Below are 18,037 nucleotides of genomic sequence, written 5' to 3' on the forward strand. Positions count from 1 at the left end.
ACTCGGCCTTCCAATAAGTAGTGGAAAGGCGAATTGTTGCGTAAACTGCAAATAGTTCGCGTCCGAGCGTGCTATAGCGTGTCTCCGCCGGGGTGAGTTTCTGAGAGAAAAATGCCAGTGGCAGCCAATCATTGTTGTTTTGTTGTTGCAGCGCTGCCCCTACTGTAACCTCCGAAGCATCAACCGTGATGCGCGTTGGAGCGTCATTTCGAGGGTGAACCAAAAGTGTGGCGTCGGCAAGGCATTTTTTAGAGCGGTGAATTCCTTTGGTGCGCTGTCTGACTATAGAATTTCCGTGGAGGATTTTTGTTGGCCACGTAGTAAGTCTTTTAGAGGTTTCATAGCTTGTGCGCAATGTGGAATAAATCTTAGATGAAAGTTTATGAGTCCAAGAAACTCTCGCAGCTTCCGCAGAGATTTTGGTTGGGGAAATCTGGGATCACTTGTACCTTGGAGTGAAAGAGGTTCGAAGAATTTGTCGGCGGTGTGTTCGAAAGCACCGGAGAAGAGGAGGGACATCCGGCTCAGAGCTTAGACAAAAGGCATATAGGCTCTTATTTTTCGCGGCTCCCGAGGCCATGCTGTAGCGTGAGCTGCCGCGCTCAGCGGCACCGTGTTCGGCGCAGAGGAGCCTCGGTTGTGTTTAGTCTGGAGGTGCATCCACTCGGGTTTTTTTCTACAACCCGTGTGGTTGTGGCAAGGCAACTGTCGGCTAAACAAGAAAAACGAATTATTCGTTAGTTTTTTATACAGCAGGAGTTTAGTCTGCCAGAACTTGGCGACATTGTTACCCACTGTAGATAAGCAATTTAGCCAGTGCGGTACAACCGCTAGCCTGGGGTCTTCAACGTGCACCACGCAGTAGTGATACACGACCGCACGCCGGTTCGATGCTCATCCAGATCGAAACGGGCAGGGGTGGGGATTTAGCCAAGGATCCCTGGGTTCTCCAGCGCGAGCTTTCGCGCCACGTGGTCCGAGCAGGTGTGCGCTAGCCCACTCGGCCACCGATTCCCCACAACTGTCGGCTCTGCTGCAATTAGCGCCGAGATGTTTCGGTGGCGCCCTCCTATGGTTTCCCTCTGTGACGTCACGACTGGGATTTGCCTCGCCGTGACGTCACCAGTTGTTATTCTGGCTCCTTACCATCGGGTGCGACGACGAGTTCGATGGTGTGTTTAAAAAGCACAGTGTAAGCTAGGAACCATCGTAATCCGAAACTAACACCGTCAAAGTTGACAATCTGACAATGCTCATATGCCCATGGTCTGGCCAATCGTGGGAAGCTGACCGCAGCGACGCTTTTGGTCGCGCACATCGCTAATATACAACACTGTGAAGAAGATGAAGTAGAAATTGAAACTATGTGAACACAAAACAACCCACGTCGAGAGTACGCTTATGCTCGTGTTTTAAAATTGCTTTGAAGGTGTTAAATGCATTAAATGACCTACGTCTAGCGGCCCCGTGTTACAGCCGAGCTTGAAGAATTTTAATAAAAAGCTTGCGTATATGGTCATTCTGTGTTAACGAACGACGTGTGCAATATGTAATATACATATTCCAATATATCCTACAGAAATCGTTTTTGCGGTTCCTTTTTTAAGATGTTCGAAAATTCGCGTTTGAAATAAAACTATAAAAAAAGAGAATTCCGTAAGACATCTTGAAATAAACACGCTCAACAATATCCACGACATTCACCATATTCCCTGAATGCTCGGTCACATGTCCGTTCGCAAATGAAGGGCTTGAACGGCGCCATCGATTAGGCTAAAGCGTGCCTGTCCCCTGCAGCTCCGCCGATACTCCTTGCCTGTGCTTAGCCAGTGACGCTGGTATTTTCGTGTGTCACGTACAATTCCTTTCCAAAGGAGGTGCATTATGAACGGTAGCACTTTGAAAAATAAACGACTCTGGGGAACACGTTTCCCCGTGTGCAAGCGTTGCACTCGATATTATGCAGCTAATTGAGTAAGATATTATCGTTAAGCGGCAATTTATGGCTTTATTCGACAAGCAAAACGATTGAGTATATCTCTTTTAGTTATCTGTATTCTATATGATATCCTACTCACTTACAGTTCATAATTTCGGTTTTGTTATTTTCCAATACTCTGAGCCACAACGTCGCGTTTCTCGATCGGGAATCTATGCAAGCAGCGCTGACGTCCAGAAGCGGACAAGTGTTTTTATAGGTGGTAGCTTCTGTTTCATACGATGAAAAAGCGAGGCAGAACTTATACTTTACCTTTATTTATATCGTTTTTTACTCAATAAAACAATCAGCATAAACTATTGGCATACCAGCAAAGAGGTTTAATTGAATGCGCACAAATTATCAGTTTAACGGGCACTTGAACTGAATCAAGATGTAAACATTTCTGGCAGAGCAATATTGGTATTATTCGTATTAAAGTTTTTAATCAGCCCAACAACGGGGCGGAGATGCCAAGTCAAGTCAAATTTGAGATCAGAGTTTGTATGCGAAACAAGTTATCTCGCATTGAAAAGAAATGTGGAGATAAGAATATTTGAACACTAACGGTGACGGGACCTATAATAGCACATAATTCTACAGCTATTGAAATGTGTACAAATACGGTGTAGTAAGAGACATAGATATGCATCTGGCGTGAAGTATAGATGATGTGCCAACAGGAGCAAGACAGGCAGCGTCTGGGGACAACAGATGGGCGCTGGAAATAGAGACAGAAAAGAGGTTGCAAAATGGGATGGTGTTGAGGATCTAAAGAGGCGTGGAATCTCGTTCGGATGATTAAGCGTTCACGCGCGCTGCAGATCCTTCGGCGGAAATGATAAAGGGTGCTCGGCAATTGTTCGTTCACTGCGGGAAACAGAAAAGGTGGACCCGAGCCCGGGGCGACCCCCTAAACCCAGGGCTCGTGGGTCCGCCCATACCGGAGCAGAATAAATGCTCTGTCAGGGAATGGACGTCTCTGAAGTGGAGTTATCTATGTTGGAACAATAACTTTTTTTTTCATTATCTCTTGATAGTGGCCTGCGCCGAAAATATCCGAAGGTATATCAACGCCGACAGATATTCTGGACCTGTTTGCAGCACTTTTAATAGAATCAGTATAGTTGGTAGAAATTTTCCCTACTATATTCCTGTTTCACGAATATTTTAAAGCTCTTCAGATCAAAGTATTTGTATGGATTCTGCGAACCAGGGCATGTGGAGGGAAGAAAAACTGCAATTAATAAAATTCTGCTTTAGTAAAAGCTAAGTTGTAAATAAAACAAAAAAAAAAAATAAAACTTCAACTTTAAAGGCCCTTGTTTGACCGTAATACAGGATTACAATATTGGGCCAAAAAGTGGGTCATTCGCGTCGTCCCATTTCTTAGGGCTTAAATCAAACCGTACCTTCGAGACATAGTGCAGTTAACTGAATATGAATGTAGCCCTAGCGAGGTGTCTGAATTGCCTCTTCATAAAAAGGAAGGACTGAAAATAAGACGCAAAAAGCAGAACACTTAAAAACAAAAACAAAAATATTGAAAAATACGTTCTCGAAATTCGATTAGAAAATAATCAAAAAGTCAAATTTTGGGGTTTTACGTGCAAACCTACGATGGGCATCTGGCACACCCCAGCGGAGGACTGAGGATTAATTTGGACCACGTGGGAATCTTTTGACGTGCAACCGAAAGCTCGGTTACACGGCGCCTTCTCCGCAATAAGCCTCCGTCATATTGCGGGCACCTCGGTCGGGACTTGAACCCGCTAACTGGGGATCCGTAGGCCGGCGCTCTCGCCTCGGAGCCACCGAGGCGGCTAGAAGATAATAAAGAACGTTTATACTAGTAACAGTCATTCCTGCGTAGCCACCAGATAGTGGCTAAGTTACTTACGTTTCCAACTGAATTAGATTGATAATAATTTTGGGTGACCTGAATTGAACATAATTTAGTCGAAATAAATATTTTCCCAGCTAAGACGTAATTAGGTACAATTACGGATTACTCTTAAAGAAATGCCTTTACCTTGAAATTACACATTGCATCTCACTCTACAGAAAGCGAAATTATGCTTTCCTACTAGAGAACGTGTTATTTAACATAAGAATATATAATTAATTCACGAAACCTGTTTCTTGAAATCTGCCACAAAAGTGCCGACGACGCGTGACAGAAATCGCAAGCAAAGAAAGACGAGTTTTAGAGGCGAGACACCTGGCAGTCAGTTTTCGTTCTGATACGATGACGCCTCTTCACTGCCTGGTGGTTTAGGACAGGTTAAGTAAATATGCTTACCTGACTCGTTTTATGTTTCACACGATTGACTATCTTCTAACTGAAAAAAAAAAACAGACTCTGCCTTCAATTTTTTTTTCAGCTTAACTCGAGTCGGCGTCGACGCTACGAACTAACCAAGCAGCGTCAAAAGTGCAAGTCACCAGGCTTTTGGTGTTCATAATGTGTTGAGCGATGATAGAACATGTACAGAAACATGACTAAAACCATGATGGTGGGTTTTTGACGATGTTTGATTGTTCCCATCACCTCGTAGAGTCGGCTGTGTGTGGACATAAGCTGAAGCGAAGTATAATTATGTTTGTGATAAAAAAGAGAATGGCTAAACTTCCGGCACCATATCAACCAAATAGATGGTTTGTTGTGTGATGCTCTCTTTTCAAATGTTCATCGACAGCCTCGAACACAGCTCTTCGCTAATCACCTCCAGACCTGTAAAACTTGTTCTGGAAAGAGAATGGGCAGCACGATTCAAGCCTCTTTGCCATGTCGGGAACGACGTTTATCTCTCCGAGTTCTTGTTTACTCTTCCGTTATTGTTCACCTTTAGCATTGTAAATGTCAGTGCTCCTCCTCTAACTATTGGATGCTTCCGAACACCAAGGTGCTTCCTATTTCTCACATCCTGCATTTGTGTTAATTTAATTTTTATCCTTTCACCCAACTGCTTTGCACGGGTTGTTTTTTATCTTTAAATGCAATGATTTCGCAGAATACAAGCATGTTCAAACCAAAGAAGTAATTCAACATTTTTATTACCATCGCCGCTAGAGGTTAATGTTTTGCATTCCCAAATTACCCAAAGCCAAAAGGCTTTTGACATATCAAGGCACATGAAGAGACACGCAATTCGCAGGTCGCGCGTGACGTCATTTCCGACAAGCACCGACGTCTCTAGAAAGCCTGGGAGGCAAGAAGGAACGCCGTGCTCTCTGGGTAGTTGATGCCCAAGCTAAAAGCAGACGACCGGAGATGAACCTTTAGTTTTACATGCCGGTGAAGTGTCGTTGTAGGTATAAGCACCTCAACAGAATACGAGAAAGCGCTATTACAAGGCTTTCATTAGCCTGAAATGCGAGAGAGGGAGGCCGCCACAAACATAAAACCGTTCAATGACCTCAATAGCAAGAAGACAAACCAAAGCTCACCCTAAATAATAAACGTCTTCATGATATATTTTATTTTAGAAGTAATCACTACCACATGGTGCACATAACGACACTCCGCAACCTGTCGCAATACACTTTCTATATTGACCCTCTCAGCGTTACGAACGTTGTTTACACTGATGGCAGCCTAAGATCACGCCGTTAGTGAATGCCAGATCGCCCAACCGATCTTTTCTTCAGTAGGTGGATCTCACGAGCTCATCCACGTTTGTGTGACGCCGCCATAATTGTAGCTCATTATAGGCAGGCCGAAGGGCACGAGACAGCTTGTGCCGTTTCCCGCCTCTTCGCGCAAACCATAGTGTTATAATAATGCACGCTAGAGGTTCAACTCGCGCTAGTGTCTATGCGACTTCCGGGATGCAAATTGAAGCAGGCAGCGACATGCCAACTTTTGTGGTGCTCCTTTGCAATCCTATGAGAAAACGCGCATGCATTTTGTTTCTTACACGGATCGTACCATAGACCTTCCTTACTTAGGTCGTACCAAATAGTATGTAACTTTATTAACATTGTAAATCTTTCATTTCTTTTATTTGCAGCATTTTTTTGCGACTGACCGAAGTTAAACTTCGCTACATTTCAGGCCCAAACCTCTGTTTTTTGGCAGGTATGTGAAAACGAACGACGGTTATAAGCAAATTAACAATCAAAAGGAATGTAGAGTGTCTTCAAGGTCCACCAGCATTCCGGTGGTGTTTATATATTGTTAGTATTCCCGCCCTGTCACTATATGAAAGTGACTCTATCGTGCATATAAACGAGCAGTTCAAATCATTCGAAGCATAAATAATAGAATACGTGGGCTATGAAAGGTATGTATGTTTTACTATTTCTTATGTAGGTCAGCTTCATCGGGCACTAGTTCTCTGGCTTCCCCCTACCTTCAAATATTTCGAGAGTGCGGATGATGTTTTGAACACGAAACAAGTATGTTCGCAAATATAAATGAGCAGAAAGAATAAAGCTGTAGTTACTTATTCCAAATTTGACTATGTTACGTGGCTTTCATTTTATTTTCGATCACCTGACTGAACAAAGTGTTGCTTACCCAGTGTTATTGCGTAGTTCTTGACGTCTCTCTTGGTTTCCACGTGCCTTTCGTTCATATATGCCCCATGGTGGAAAGCGCCGACGCCGTGTTTGGGCTAACAGTGTCGGACATGGCACATAAATATATGTACAAAGCGATTTTAGCACCGTATTTCATTCCAAAAGTTTAAAATAAAGACGCCGTTACTGACCAAAATTTCAACGGCGTCACTGACAAATGTTTCAATCTACCTAGTACATACACATTATTCGTAATACTTGCTCTAATAATCAAGAACATAGAGAAAATGCACTGGCTTTTTCGCAAAAAAATGCATTACTGAAACTTAATTTCCGAATGGTTGCTCTCTGCATCAATTTGCCGCAGCACACTAGCGCCATTTGAACCTCTAGCGTACATTATAATAACTCTATGGCGCAAACCACCAGAGAGGTGGTCGTGCCTGCAGAAAGACTACAGTTCCCATGATGCATGCCGGTAAAGGCGGCGTAATGAAAGTAGCCTGTAAGAAGGGTATATCTACAAAATGAAACGGACATCTAATACATAAAAAAACACGTGCAAAGGAAAAGTTTTTGACCCAAACTTCAATTGTCATGTAGACTCCCTCTAGTGTTGGTGTTTTTCGTGCTCAAAACATAAATTAAAAATGTCATACCGATTGAAACTATATACTGTATGTCCGGCCTGACGTGATGGAAAGTAATGGGAGAAATCCGAGACAAATAAAAAGTGAAGATGAAACAACACAAAATACCTGACCTTTCGGTACATTTGCAAGTATGGACGTCTCGCGCTCGCGGCTCATTCAACTTCATCATTCCATCGCAACGGACATATGGAGAGCTCTATAGGAACGAAATGAAGCAGGAAATCTTAAAAAAAGGCTTATATTGCGCCGTTGTTTCCTGAAAAATAAGCTTTTTTATTCCGATTCGTTTCATCGACAAACACATAGTTTGCAATCTAGCCCGCGTTTTCCCACACCTGGTGTGTGCACTGTACGTGCGCAGAAACCACATTATCCTGAGGCGAAGCATCTGCACATGCGCAGTGCCGTTAACAGAGCCATCGTGATGGCAAGACTTAAAAAAGTTGAATCGGTCTATGTTGATTTGAGTTGGTCTACGATGAGGTGGTTAAAGAACAGCAAGTCGTGGGCTTATTATATTCATGCTACTCGCTTTGCAAGTTTTTCGGCGTTCTTACGCGCTACCGCCTGAATTGCACTAGCTCAGGAGCGATGATAAGGTGCACGTGACTCGCTCCACGTTCAGTTTCTTCAGCTGCCAGTCGCTCAAGAGCCCGTGTTGGAAAGCCCCGACCACATACGCTTCAAATACATTTTTTGAAGAGAGACGCGTTTCGGCGAGGAAAATACTGAGAAATAATAAAAAAAAACAGCAAGCACTATGTGAGAGCAAATAAATTTATTCATAAAAGCGTAGTTTATTTTTGAGTGACAAAAAGAACCCGGTGCCGCATCTCATCGGGAAGATGTAACATCTACTCCGATTCGATCGGTAGCCTAAATCTGTTCCCAAGGAGAATATCAAAAAAAAAAAGAGAGAAAGCTTTAAGCAGTCGCCTCCTCGTTTTGCTGATTTTATAGCGCTTTAATAATGGGCGCGCAGACAATGAGGGCACACCGCACGTGCCTCCTCCCTTCCCTGTAGCAATGCAAAAACAGCAATAAAAACAAAAACGCTACCGACGTCTAGATCGGGTTGATTCACATAAGTGAATTCCTCTATTTTACTATACGCGCTGCGGAGGAAGTCTTTTCGCTTGGCAATGAATGCTTACGTACTGCGCCGAGGTAGTAGTATTACCTGCGGTAAAGAAAAAGAAAAGGGTTTTTTATACCCCTAGGATGTTACGACATTCATTTCCCCCGGGAATATCATTCCATTCTTCTTTTGATATCACAGATATATATTGAAGGTAATTGAAATAACGACATGGATGCAAGCAAGATATGCATTCCGCGACTCTAAAGCCATGCATTCAATTCCCATAAAGGGTGGCGGAACGACGGCATATCGGGAAGGTCTGCCACTCGTTTCTTGCTGCTATACTAGTTCGGAGCGTGGAAACATCTCAAAGTAAGCACATCGACTTCTACCCGAACCGGTAATGTACAGCAATTAGGTCTCAGGGGTCCGGACCTCATTCCTTATTGGTTCCTTGCTTGGAGCGCCACTATCACATTTTAATGTCTCCTCCTTTCACCCATCATTTCAATTCAGTTACTGTTTTTTTTACTGAATGACCGAGAAGGAAGCAAATTGCTCTGCGTATTTGAAGCTATATACGCGTTCATGAACAAAAAAGACAACCTTTTTTTTTTCTTTTACAGATTTCACGTACTTTCGCGTTTTGTTCAACTAGGGCGAAGGTACTAACAGCCACTCGGGTCCGTTCTTTAATGAAAGCAGCTCGTATCGCTGTGCGAGGAAGACACAGACAGTAAAGGAAAGTAAGCTTTCTAAACGTGTGATGGCATTCAGGGGAGCGAGTAAGTGAAGCGTCTTCAATTCAGAGAACGCCGCTTCGCGATAAGACTGGACACATTCGTCGAAATCGTCCCTCTTCTGCCGTTCGCGAGAATAAGAACCCCGCGCCCCGCAGACCCAATTGCATTTCGCTCTGCTGCGCGCCATTACAACCACGCTTGTTTGGGAGTCAGCGATTCACGTCGTCCTTAAAAATATTTCGGTGAACCCACCCCGTGCTCTATTTTCCTCGGTTTTCGTTGCTCAACGCGATTATGCTGGATGGCACTTAAAATTCAAAAGGCACGCCGGGAAGGCCTGGAGCTAATTAAATACTCTCCTTCTCGAACCGCTATTCACATCAAGGCGCATTAATGTTGGAGGCCCCGAGGTCTTGGAGGAGGAATGAAAGACTCTAAACTAAGCGGGCTGCTGGTCGCGCAAGAAGTTACGCTCGGCTAATATATTCTGGCCATCCGTCGCTGTTGAGTGCCGCACCTAATATGCGGCCCCTAACAATGCCGTTGCTGATATTTGTGTCGTTCGTGTCAAAGCCGTTTGTCCCGAATGACTGAGCAAGGATCATTTCCTGGATGGAAAGTCTAGGTTGCATTCTTGCTCCTGTGTCTTAAAAGTACAAGGGCTGCGAAACATGTATTACATTAAGTAATCGTGCACTCGACTCTTCACCAACTACACTCAAGAAGACGCGGTCATTGGATATTCTACTTTGTCAAAAAAACTCCAGAATCGACCGCAGATTGCACTCAATGAATGCGTCAACGTTCGACTGGAACTTTGATCCAACCATTGAGGTCGCTTACAGTAAGTGCCCAGTGCCTGCGTCGGAGTCATTCAAATCTGCAAAAGCTCTATGCAAATCAAGAAGGGACATCTGTAGATATTGTATTATGTTTTCCACAACGTCATTAAAGCCACCTGAGGGAGCACGAGGCTGAGGGAAAGTAAAATCCCTTGAAACGTCTTTTTACAAGTAACCCCAACCATGCAAATGAAAAAGCACATTCCGCTTTAGCGAAATGGCGTCCCTCACTTTAGTCTTCTGCTCTGCGCCGCCATTCGTTTCCTAAAACATACACCGTCACACAATCTGCGCTTCAAAGAACGTGGCCACTTGTTTAACGCACTTATCAAGGATTTTAGTCTTTCTGCACGTGCGAGAGCCTTGCTGAAACTCGGCGCGTGTCCGCGCCGAGCTCCAGTTTTATTTTATTAAATTGCTCGTGGTCTGTGCCAACCATTGGCCCCTGCTGGTAGTTGCCGACACCGTGAGAACAAAGTCCAGCTCGCCTATATCGGCGACGAAGAGCCCATATAGCGAGCTCACCCCGAGCGCACGACCCGCATGCGCAGATTCGCGAATGCAACTCGTTCGTTCCGGAAAACTTTTGCTCTATCTATGAGGAAAACGCTACAAATAAATCGAGGGAAAATCCCAATGAATGAAAAGACGTCCGGTGCGTAGGTGCAGGTAGGCAGTGGCAATATCATACAACCCCATTCTGGTGTTAGCTATTTGGCTGAATAAAGTCACCACAGGTTGTACATCATTTTCCATGGTTTTAGCTGGCATTTGATCTATCCGACTACAGCTGTACCGTTTTTCCTGTGTTCTTTCTTTCTGGTGAATCTAAAGTCATTTTTCAGATTTTTTTTTGTTTTTGAGGTTGCCCTTTCATTGACGACTGTTATTTCTAAAATACATTTTTTACTTCAGTTTATTATAAAGCCGGCATCACGCTGCTCACACCATCATACAAAAGACAGTTTGCGAACAAGAGTCACCATAATATCCTTGGTTCGAATACCGCGTACGAAGTTTTTGCTTGAACTCATTGCTATGGGCATTAAAAGAGCGAATCCCGCCGTGACTTGCGTTCAAACCTCTGGGCAGATTGTCTTTTTCATTACATATAAGCAGTGAGACGCCGGCAGTGTGACCAGCGTAACCCCGGACTTTGAACTCTTATTAGAGTCAAAGGCAAGAAACGACACTCTCACAATGCACAAACTGAAAGTTCAGGGCCAGGGCCCGTGCACTGCTTTGAACTGGCTCAGACATTCCTAACCCCCATCCTGAAGGCGACGACGGAAGTGACTTTGCGTGTTAACACTGCTTGATTGAAATCATTGACTTCAAAATTCTGCTCCGCACGGTCCTAAGGGGAAACAACGAATAGTTCGCTCTAACAATTCTCGTGCACCACATCTCCGCAGAGCACCTAGAGTGCCTATCACTGTAATCACTGTATCACTCGGCTAAAGTTCCTAAATAGTAGGAGCTCTTCGTATTTCCTGCAAGTACCGATATTCTTTGAATACCTAACTTCGGGAGGCTACGAATTTTGGGAATCGAATGGCGGCGCACATGAAGCCGCATTGTTTGTCATTACTTGTAATGTGTCAACATATTCGTTACGTGACCACACGGCACGGATGCCGCGTGGACACGGCATACCCGCCGTGTCAGCATTTCTTAACGTTCACCCCATCATGTCTACGCCGATAATCATCGGCTGTCGGCTGGGCGCCTCGTCACTGTGGAACGCATTGTCGCGTGGTGGACTCGCGGTCAATAATTCTTTACTGCCCAGCGGAACATCTAAATCACCCAAGCTTCCTATGCACGTGGAAAACTTCTACAGCACAGCCGTCGCTCGCAAGTTGGCGTCATCGGAAGATCCCAGCTTTCCCGGCGCACAGCAAAAAAGGAGAATGTATTCGGTCGCTGCCTTCAGTGGACACGGCATCAACGGCGTAGCAGCATCACTTAACATGCTCCCCATCATGTCTACGCAGGTTAGTGATATTAAATACAGGTCTTGTAGATGCTATGTTTTAGTATTTGTGATGCCGTGTCCATGGGTGCTAGCGCAGTGGATTTTGTCATGTTTTTTCAAGTGCGGTTCTGCTACTGAAGCTCTCGGGTGATGTTCAAGAAAACCATGGGCCTATAACGGAAGTCATGTTCCTTGAGATGCTTGAAACCCCGAAATGAATTCCTAAAGTGCTAACGAAATTCAGGGAAAACAAGCCACGTCTGAATCAATGCCGAGAGGCTGCAAAACAGGCTAGAGGCAATATAGAGCAAACTACAGATCGTCGACGGAACCAATGGGAAATTTGTAGAGATTGGAAGTGCCATTCCGAGTCAAAATAGTTAAATGACCGCGTTATGTAAACAAATTGATAACCTTGAAAATTGTTTAAGCAAAAATAATCTCATTGCTAGAGACGTAAACAAGTGCCACCAGAAAACGACGACGCGTTACTGAAAAGTGTGAATAATGGTGTATTTTCTGGTTCACTGAAAGTCAAAATTGATTCCACTTACCAATTTATAAACTTGGGGGGGAACATACCTGGTAGAAATTGGCTAGTTATTGTGAAGCTTGCTGACTTTCGGGATAAAATAAAGGTTTTTAACAACTGTGTTAAGCTCAAGGGTACCGAAATCAGCATTAGTGAAGACTTCTGCAAAAGGGTAGCGGAAATTCGCAAGAACTGGTCGGGTTCTGCTGTAGATGAGGAACAGGGGGTGGGAAGGCCAAACTAGTGTTTTATGAAATAAATATAATGTAACTTAACCTTGGGATGAGGCTGGTAATGAAAGATACGTTTGCTCACCTTATTCGGAAGCCCGAAATGAATGGCTGTCTGAACGAAGAGAGCTTCCAGCTAATTAACATAAGAGCTTGAAGTATTTTAAATGAAGTGCACTTTATTGAAAGCATTCTTCTTGAGCATCAAACCGACTTTATGGTAATTTCTAAAACTTTCTACATACAAATTCTTAGACGCGGAAAATACGCCACCAAACTATGGAATAATTAGAAAAGATAGAGGAGCACGCGGCGGAGGAGTGACAATCCTGGCAACAAGTAATATTGCCTTTACTGTACTTGGTGAGGTTAAAGATGTAGAATAGTTTTGGGTCCAGATCAAACTGAGTGACTGGGTGTAATCTTGGGTTGCATGTACACACCACCAAATTTCTCAGTTGAAGTCTTAGTTCGTTGGCGACAATATATCGACTCGGTATTACTTCTGAATAAAAACATTTTATTAATGGGTGGTTTTAACATACCAGGAATTGATTGGAGTAAACTTTCGCGCGGCTATTCAAAAGGGGCTTGTTCTGATCCACTGTTGGAACTTGCATTTTGTTATTACTTAACTCAGGTTGTAACAGACCACACAAGAACATCATTTGCTGCATTATCATTACCTGACTTAATCGCTTTTTTGAAACTAAGCCCCCCTTTTTTTCATTATGTGAAAGTTTAGGAGTCTCAGACCGTAAATTATAAATAATGACGTTAAGCTTATGCCCAGGCATACTCGGTCATCATTAGCATAAAAAGATTATTTATTTTGAGGCTACCGATGATGTTAGCATATTAGATTATCTTCCAAAATATTTTGACGACTTTCAGCAATTCTGTCAGTCATCTTCTACTACCGCCAATTTGTGGAACTTTTTATTTATTACTATAACACACAGTGTTATTCGATTTGTGCCAACGCGTGTCAAAGTGATTAGAAACAAGAACCCTTGGATTACTAGGGGAATCATACATGTGGCAGCAAAAATAAAGCGAGGTCGGAAAGCCAATTTAGTTAAACCAATTGACGGTAGAAAAATAACAATTCAAAATCTGATTCTTGAGCTGAAGAGACTTGTTAGAGAGTCAGAAAAAAATGGTTTGCAACATCTTTCTTCGAATATTTATTAAAGAAGCCCCAGCAAAATTTGGCCGAATGCTAATTCCCGGGTCAACAAAAAATCAAGTTCTGAGAGTAGTCAGCAAGGAGTTGAAGAGTTCAATCCTTCTTTTCATCTGTGCTCATTGAGGACAATGAAGCTACCCCAAAAGGTTGAAATTTTTCTGCTCCCCGATTAGTCACTTATTCATTCAGGAACACGGCTTCTTTGAACTTTCGCTTGATATAGACACTGAGAAAGCCCCGGATCTGATGAAATTCCAAATGCACTTTTGAAACGATACTCTGAGTGGTGCGCTAAGTATGTAACCATAATTTTCCAATCATCTTTAAAAAGTTGTTTTGTACCAAGAACCTGGAAGACGGCCAAAATTATTTCTATTTATAAAGGCGGTTCCACTTCTAGCGTCGAAAACAAAGGCACATATCTCTTATTAATATATGTTCTAAAATTTTTTTGCAAATATTGTATCCAAACATTTACGAACATACGTGCATGAACACTATATTTCGTATCAGCGCCAACACCCGTAAATGTCTTTTAACAACAACCCAACTCATTGAAATAGGGTATGATCTTTCCGAAATTATAAATGACCGTGGAATAACGGACATAATATTTTTTGACTCCGGAAAAGCATTTGATAAAGTGTACCATCCCAAATTATTACTTAAAATTCAGGTATTGTTTAAGTACCAAATGATTATAAACTGGTGTCTTTACTACCTTTTCCCAGGAGCACAATTCTTCGAGTTTCCCGGCTGCGTGTGTAGAGTCGCTCCTGTTGCCTCTGGTATACCCCAAGGTAGTGTGTTAGTTCCGTTTTTGTTTTTAACATTTATAGATGACATATGCTCTGAAATATCAATCCTATTGAAATTATTTGCGGATGACTGCGCGTTGTATAATAAGACAAAAATAATCACGGGATCAAATTATATTACACGAAAAACTACTTAAAATTGAACAATGTTGTGACGAATGGCAAATGGTGTTAAGCCCCCAAAATTGCTATTCGTACTAATAACAAGAAAAAGCCACTTCTAAATTTTGGTTACTTCATTGATAACACCAAATTACATCGTGCAGTTGAAAATAAGTATTTGGAATTTAGAATTACCAGAGATTTGCGAGCGATTAGTCAAGTAGAAAATGTCTCCACGAAAGCAAATCAGGTACTTTGGTATCTTAGAAAAAGTCTTGCAGGTGCAACGCCTGAAGTAAAAATCATAAGCTAAAAACTTTGGTGAGGCCTGTTCTTGAGTATGCAAGAATTGTATGGGATCCGTACACAATAACTAACTACAGTAAACTGTATAAAATTCAGAGGTTTGTATCAAGATTCACTTCTAATAAATATTGTTACGCTCATTCACCCGCTAAACTTTGTAAACTTGACAAACTTTCTGCTCTTCAATTTCGAATAAAGTGTGACTACCTCAAGTTCATCTTCTTAATTCTTTACGGACTAGTTAAAATCAATGAGGATAAATACATAGATGTACGCTATGCTGAAACCACAAGACACCATCACAGTATGTACACATTTGAGGACGGTCGGTGAAAAATTATTGTTTTAAATTGTGTTTCTTTCCCGGAGCGATAACAAAATGGAATCAGCTTTCCAATGCGCCATGACTTTACAAAATGTGCGTGATTTTGTGAAAATTGTGAAGAGTATATTGGTCAATGATATTAGATTTTTGTGATCTTGTCTATAAATGCTTTTTTGCGTTTTGTTCTTCAAATTTTGATTTAAGTGTTTTATATCTGCATGATTGTTTTTCTCTTTATTTGTACATAGCACTCCTGTACCGGCCTACAAAGGGCTAGAAGTATGAATAAATAAACTAAAAAGAAGCCTAGAGGGACTTTAGACTCGGCGACGAGCAATGCCGGAAGTTCAATGGGGCAATGACCATGCCGTTACGTGGCGCGTCATTCCCGTAGTCACAGAGAATAGTTAATTTTAAAGAAATAACATAGGTGTGGAAAGCTCGAGAAAATGAAAAGGCTGATGACCAACATTGTAACTTTTATAACTTAACGAAACACCGTTCCGTCGGACACCAGGGAGAAGACGCCGTAAAACCTTTTTACTAAAAAAAGTTTTTTATGAGATCTGATTCTTTTGTGTGCATCTCGGGTGCTGAAGTCTTAGTGCTCTCGGCTTGCGAGCAACATATTGTGGTAACTGAAGTAATTTGAAGGGTAGGAGGTTTTTCGCCCTCTTCACACTATCTATTGACTGTCCCTTTAAGTTGTGACGTCATAGCCCCCTTTGACGTCCCTTTGTACGTTATGATTCAACTTGTGATGTCATGAGTTCCTGCGAGGATTATGTTGGATTAAGTATGGTTGGCTGCCGGCTTTGCCTATGGACTTAGGCTGTCGAACAAGGTATCGTTACCAAGAGATGGTAACCGCGAAAATTTTTTGATAGGGTTTTGAAACGGTTCTATTGCAAAAAAAGCCTAACCTCAAATGGCCTTAATGGCCTTTTTTAATTTTGAAAAAGGGCATGTCCATAACATATACGTTGGTATATCGAAAGCTTTTGGTACTGTGAAATATTACGTTATTATTCCCGAAAAGTTTGTTAAGGTAGCCCTGTAACTTTCTTGGCATAAATGATATCCGACTTTGTGTTAGACATATTTTCTAGGGCTGGGCTCGACTGAAAGTTCTGGCCAAGTAATCGCCACCCTCGGATGGATTAATTAAACGATTAATCGATCTCGGTCGTTTCCATGGATGATATACAAATAGTTCAAAAATAATATATTTTTATTTGACTTTGGTGAAAATCTGATAAGCGGGCGGGCTTGCCCGCGCGCCGGTGTCGTCTGGTAAGAAACAGAAACGTTGGAACGAGTCCAAAATGATCAATATTCAATATTTTATAATGTTGTATAAAGTTGCGCGGGCCTTAGAACAATGTAATGTAGGCGGATTGAGTAGTTATCGATGATATCAAGCAAATTCCTTTTTTAAACAACGCCTTAAAAAAGCATGACCAAAAATGTAATTAGTGGAAGTTAATTAATTACCCAAATACTCGCAACGCTAATAATTTATTCGAATGCACAGCCACTACGGCACCAACCACCACGGAAATAATTTTTGTTCTGGGCACTGCGTAATTTATGCAGGAGCGATTTGTCCCGCTTATCAGGAAACACCTTATATATATATATATAGGGTGTATCTTTTTATTTTTTTTTCAGATTAGTTTCTTTTAAAGGCCGTGAATTCTAGACTCATTTGGCTTGTGCAGGTGAATACGGCAAGGGGGACATATTATAAAGAGATAGTCGCAACGATCAGTCGGCTAATTAAGTTAACTGTGTTAATTTAATTTTCAATTACTGCGAATAGACATATAGTTTCAAATAGAAACATGCTGAGCATCATCAAAAACCACTAAATCAACTTTTTTTAGAAGGATATAACACCGGGGCAGCATTTTACGGCATCCTGTAAAAAACGCTTCATTTGGACGCGTTACTCGATTTTGGTTTCTTATCGGAGCGCATCTTTGCGCCCGCGGTCGTGCTCCCCGGTTGTCGCGGCGCAACGCCACCTCCTTGCCTCCCTCGTAGAATGGGAGAAAATAGGGCGCAGTATGTTGCGCGTCTCAGCCACTGGGGTGCGGGACCACGGACACGTAGATGCGGTCCGATAAGAAACAGAAATCTAGAAAGGCGTCCAAATAGAGAGTTTTTACAGAACGCCGTAAAATGCTGCCCTGCATTATATCCTTCTCAAAAGCGTTGATTTTTTTTTTTATAATGCTCAGCAAGCTTTGAATTAGAACTATATGTAATTTTGCATTAATATAGGTTAAATAACAAATTTTACTTAATTATCGGACTGATAGTTGCAGCTATCTTCCTGTACTATGTCCCCCTGGCCGTAAAACTCACCTGCACAAACCGCATACGAGCAGATTTCACAGCTTTTTTTTTTTTTTTTTTTTAAATCGGTTTATCGTTCTCAGCCCATTCTGCCCGACAAATAATACTATATATATATATATATATATATTCACTAATGATCATAAGGTTGGAAAGAAAGCAGCAACTGATGGAAAACATTATCATGCATCTCGCCATATGGCCATAAAACATAAAAGGGCATGCATTTATTTTTTACGGCAAACAAAGCTGGGGTCCACAAATGTGGACATTAGTTGATGGGGTTGTGGAAGTCATAGAAGCTGTTCTTTGCTTATGGGCAGAGAAACACAATGCGTTTCATGCATTTCACGCTAGTTTTACCATTGCAATTCT

This window comes from Ixodes scapularis, unplaced genomic scaffold, assembly GCF_016920785.2.
Source record: "Ixodes scapularis isolate PalLabHiFi unplaced genomic scaffold, ASM1692078v2 PGA_scaffold0__279_contigs__length_252992795, whole genome shotgun sequence".
In the NCBI taxonomy this organism is placed as follows: Eukaryota; Metazoa; Arthropoda; class Arachnida; order Ixodida; family Ixodidae; genus Ixodes; species Ixodes scapularis.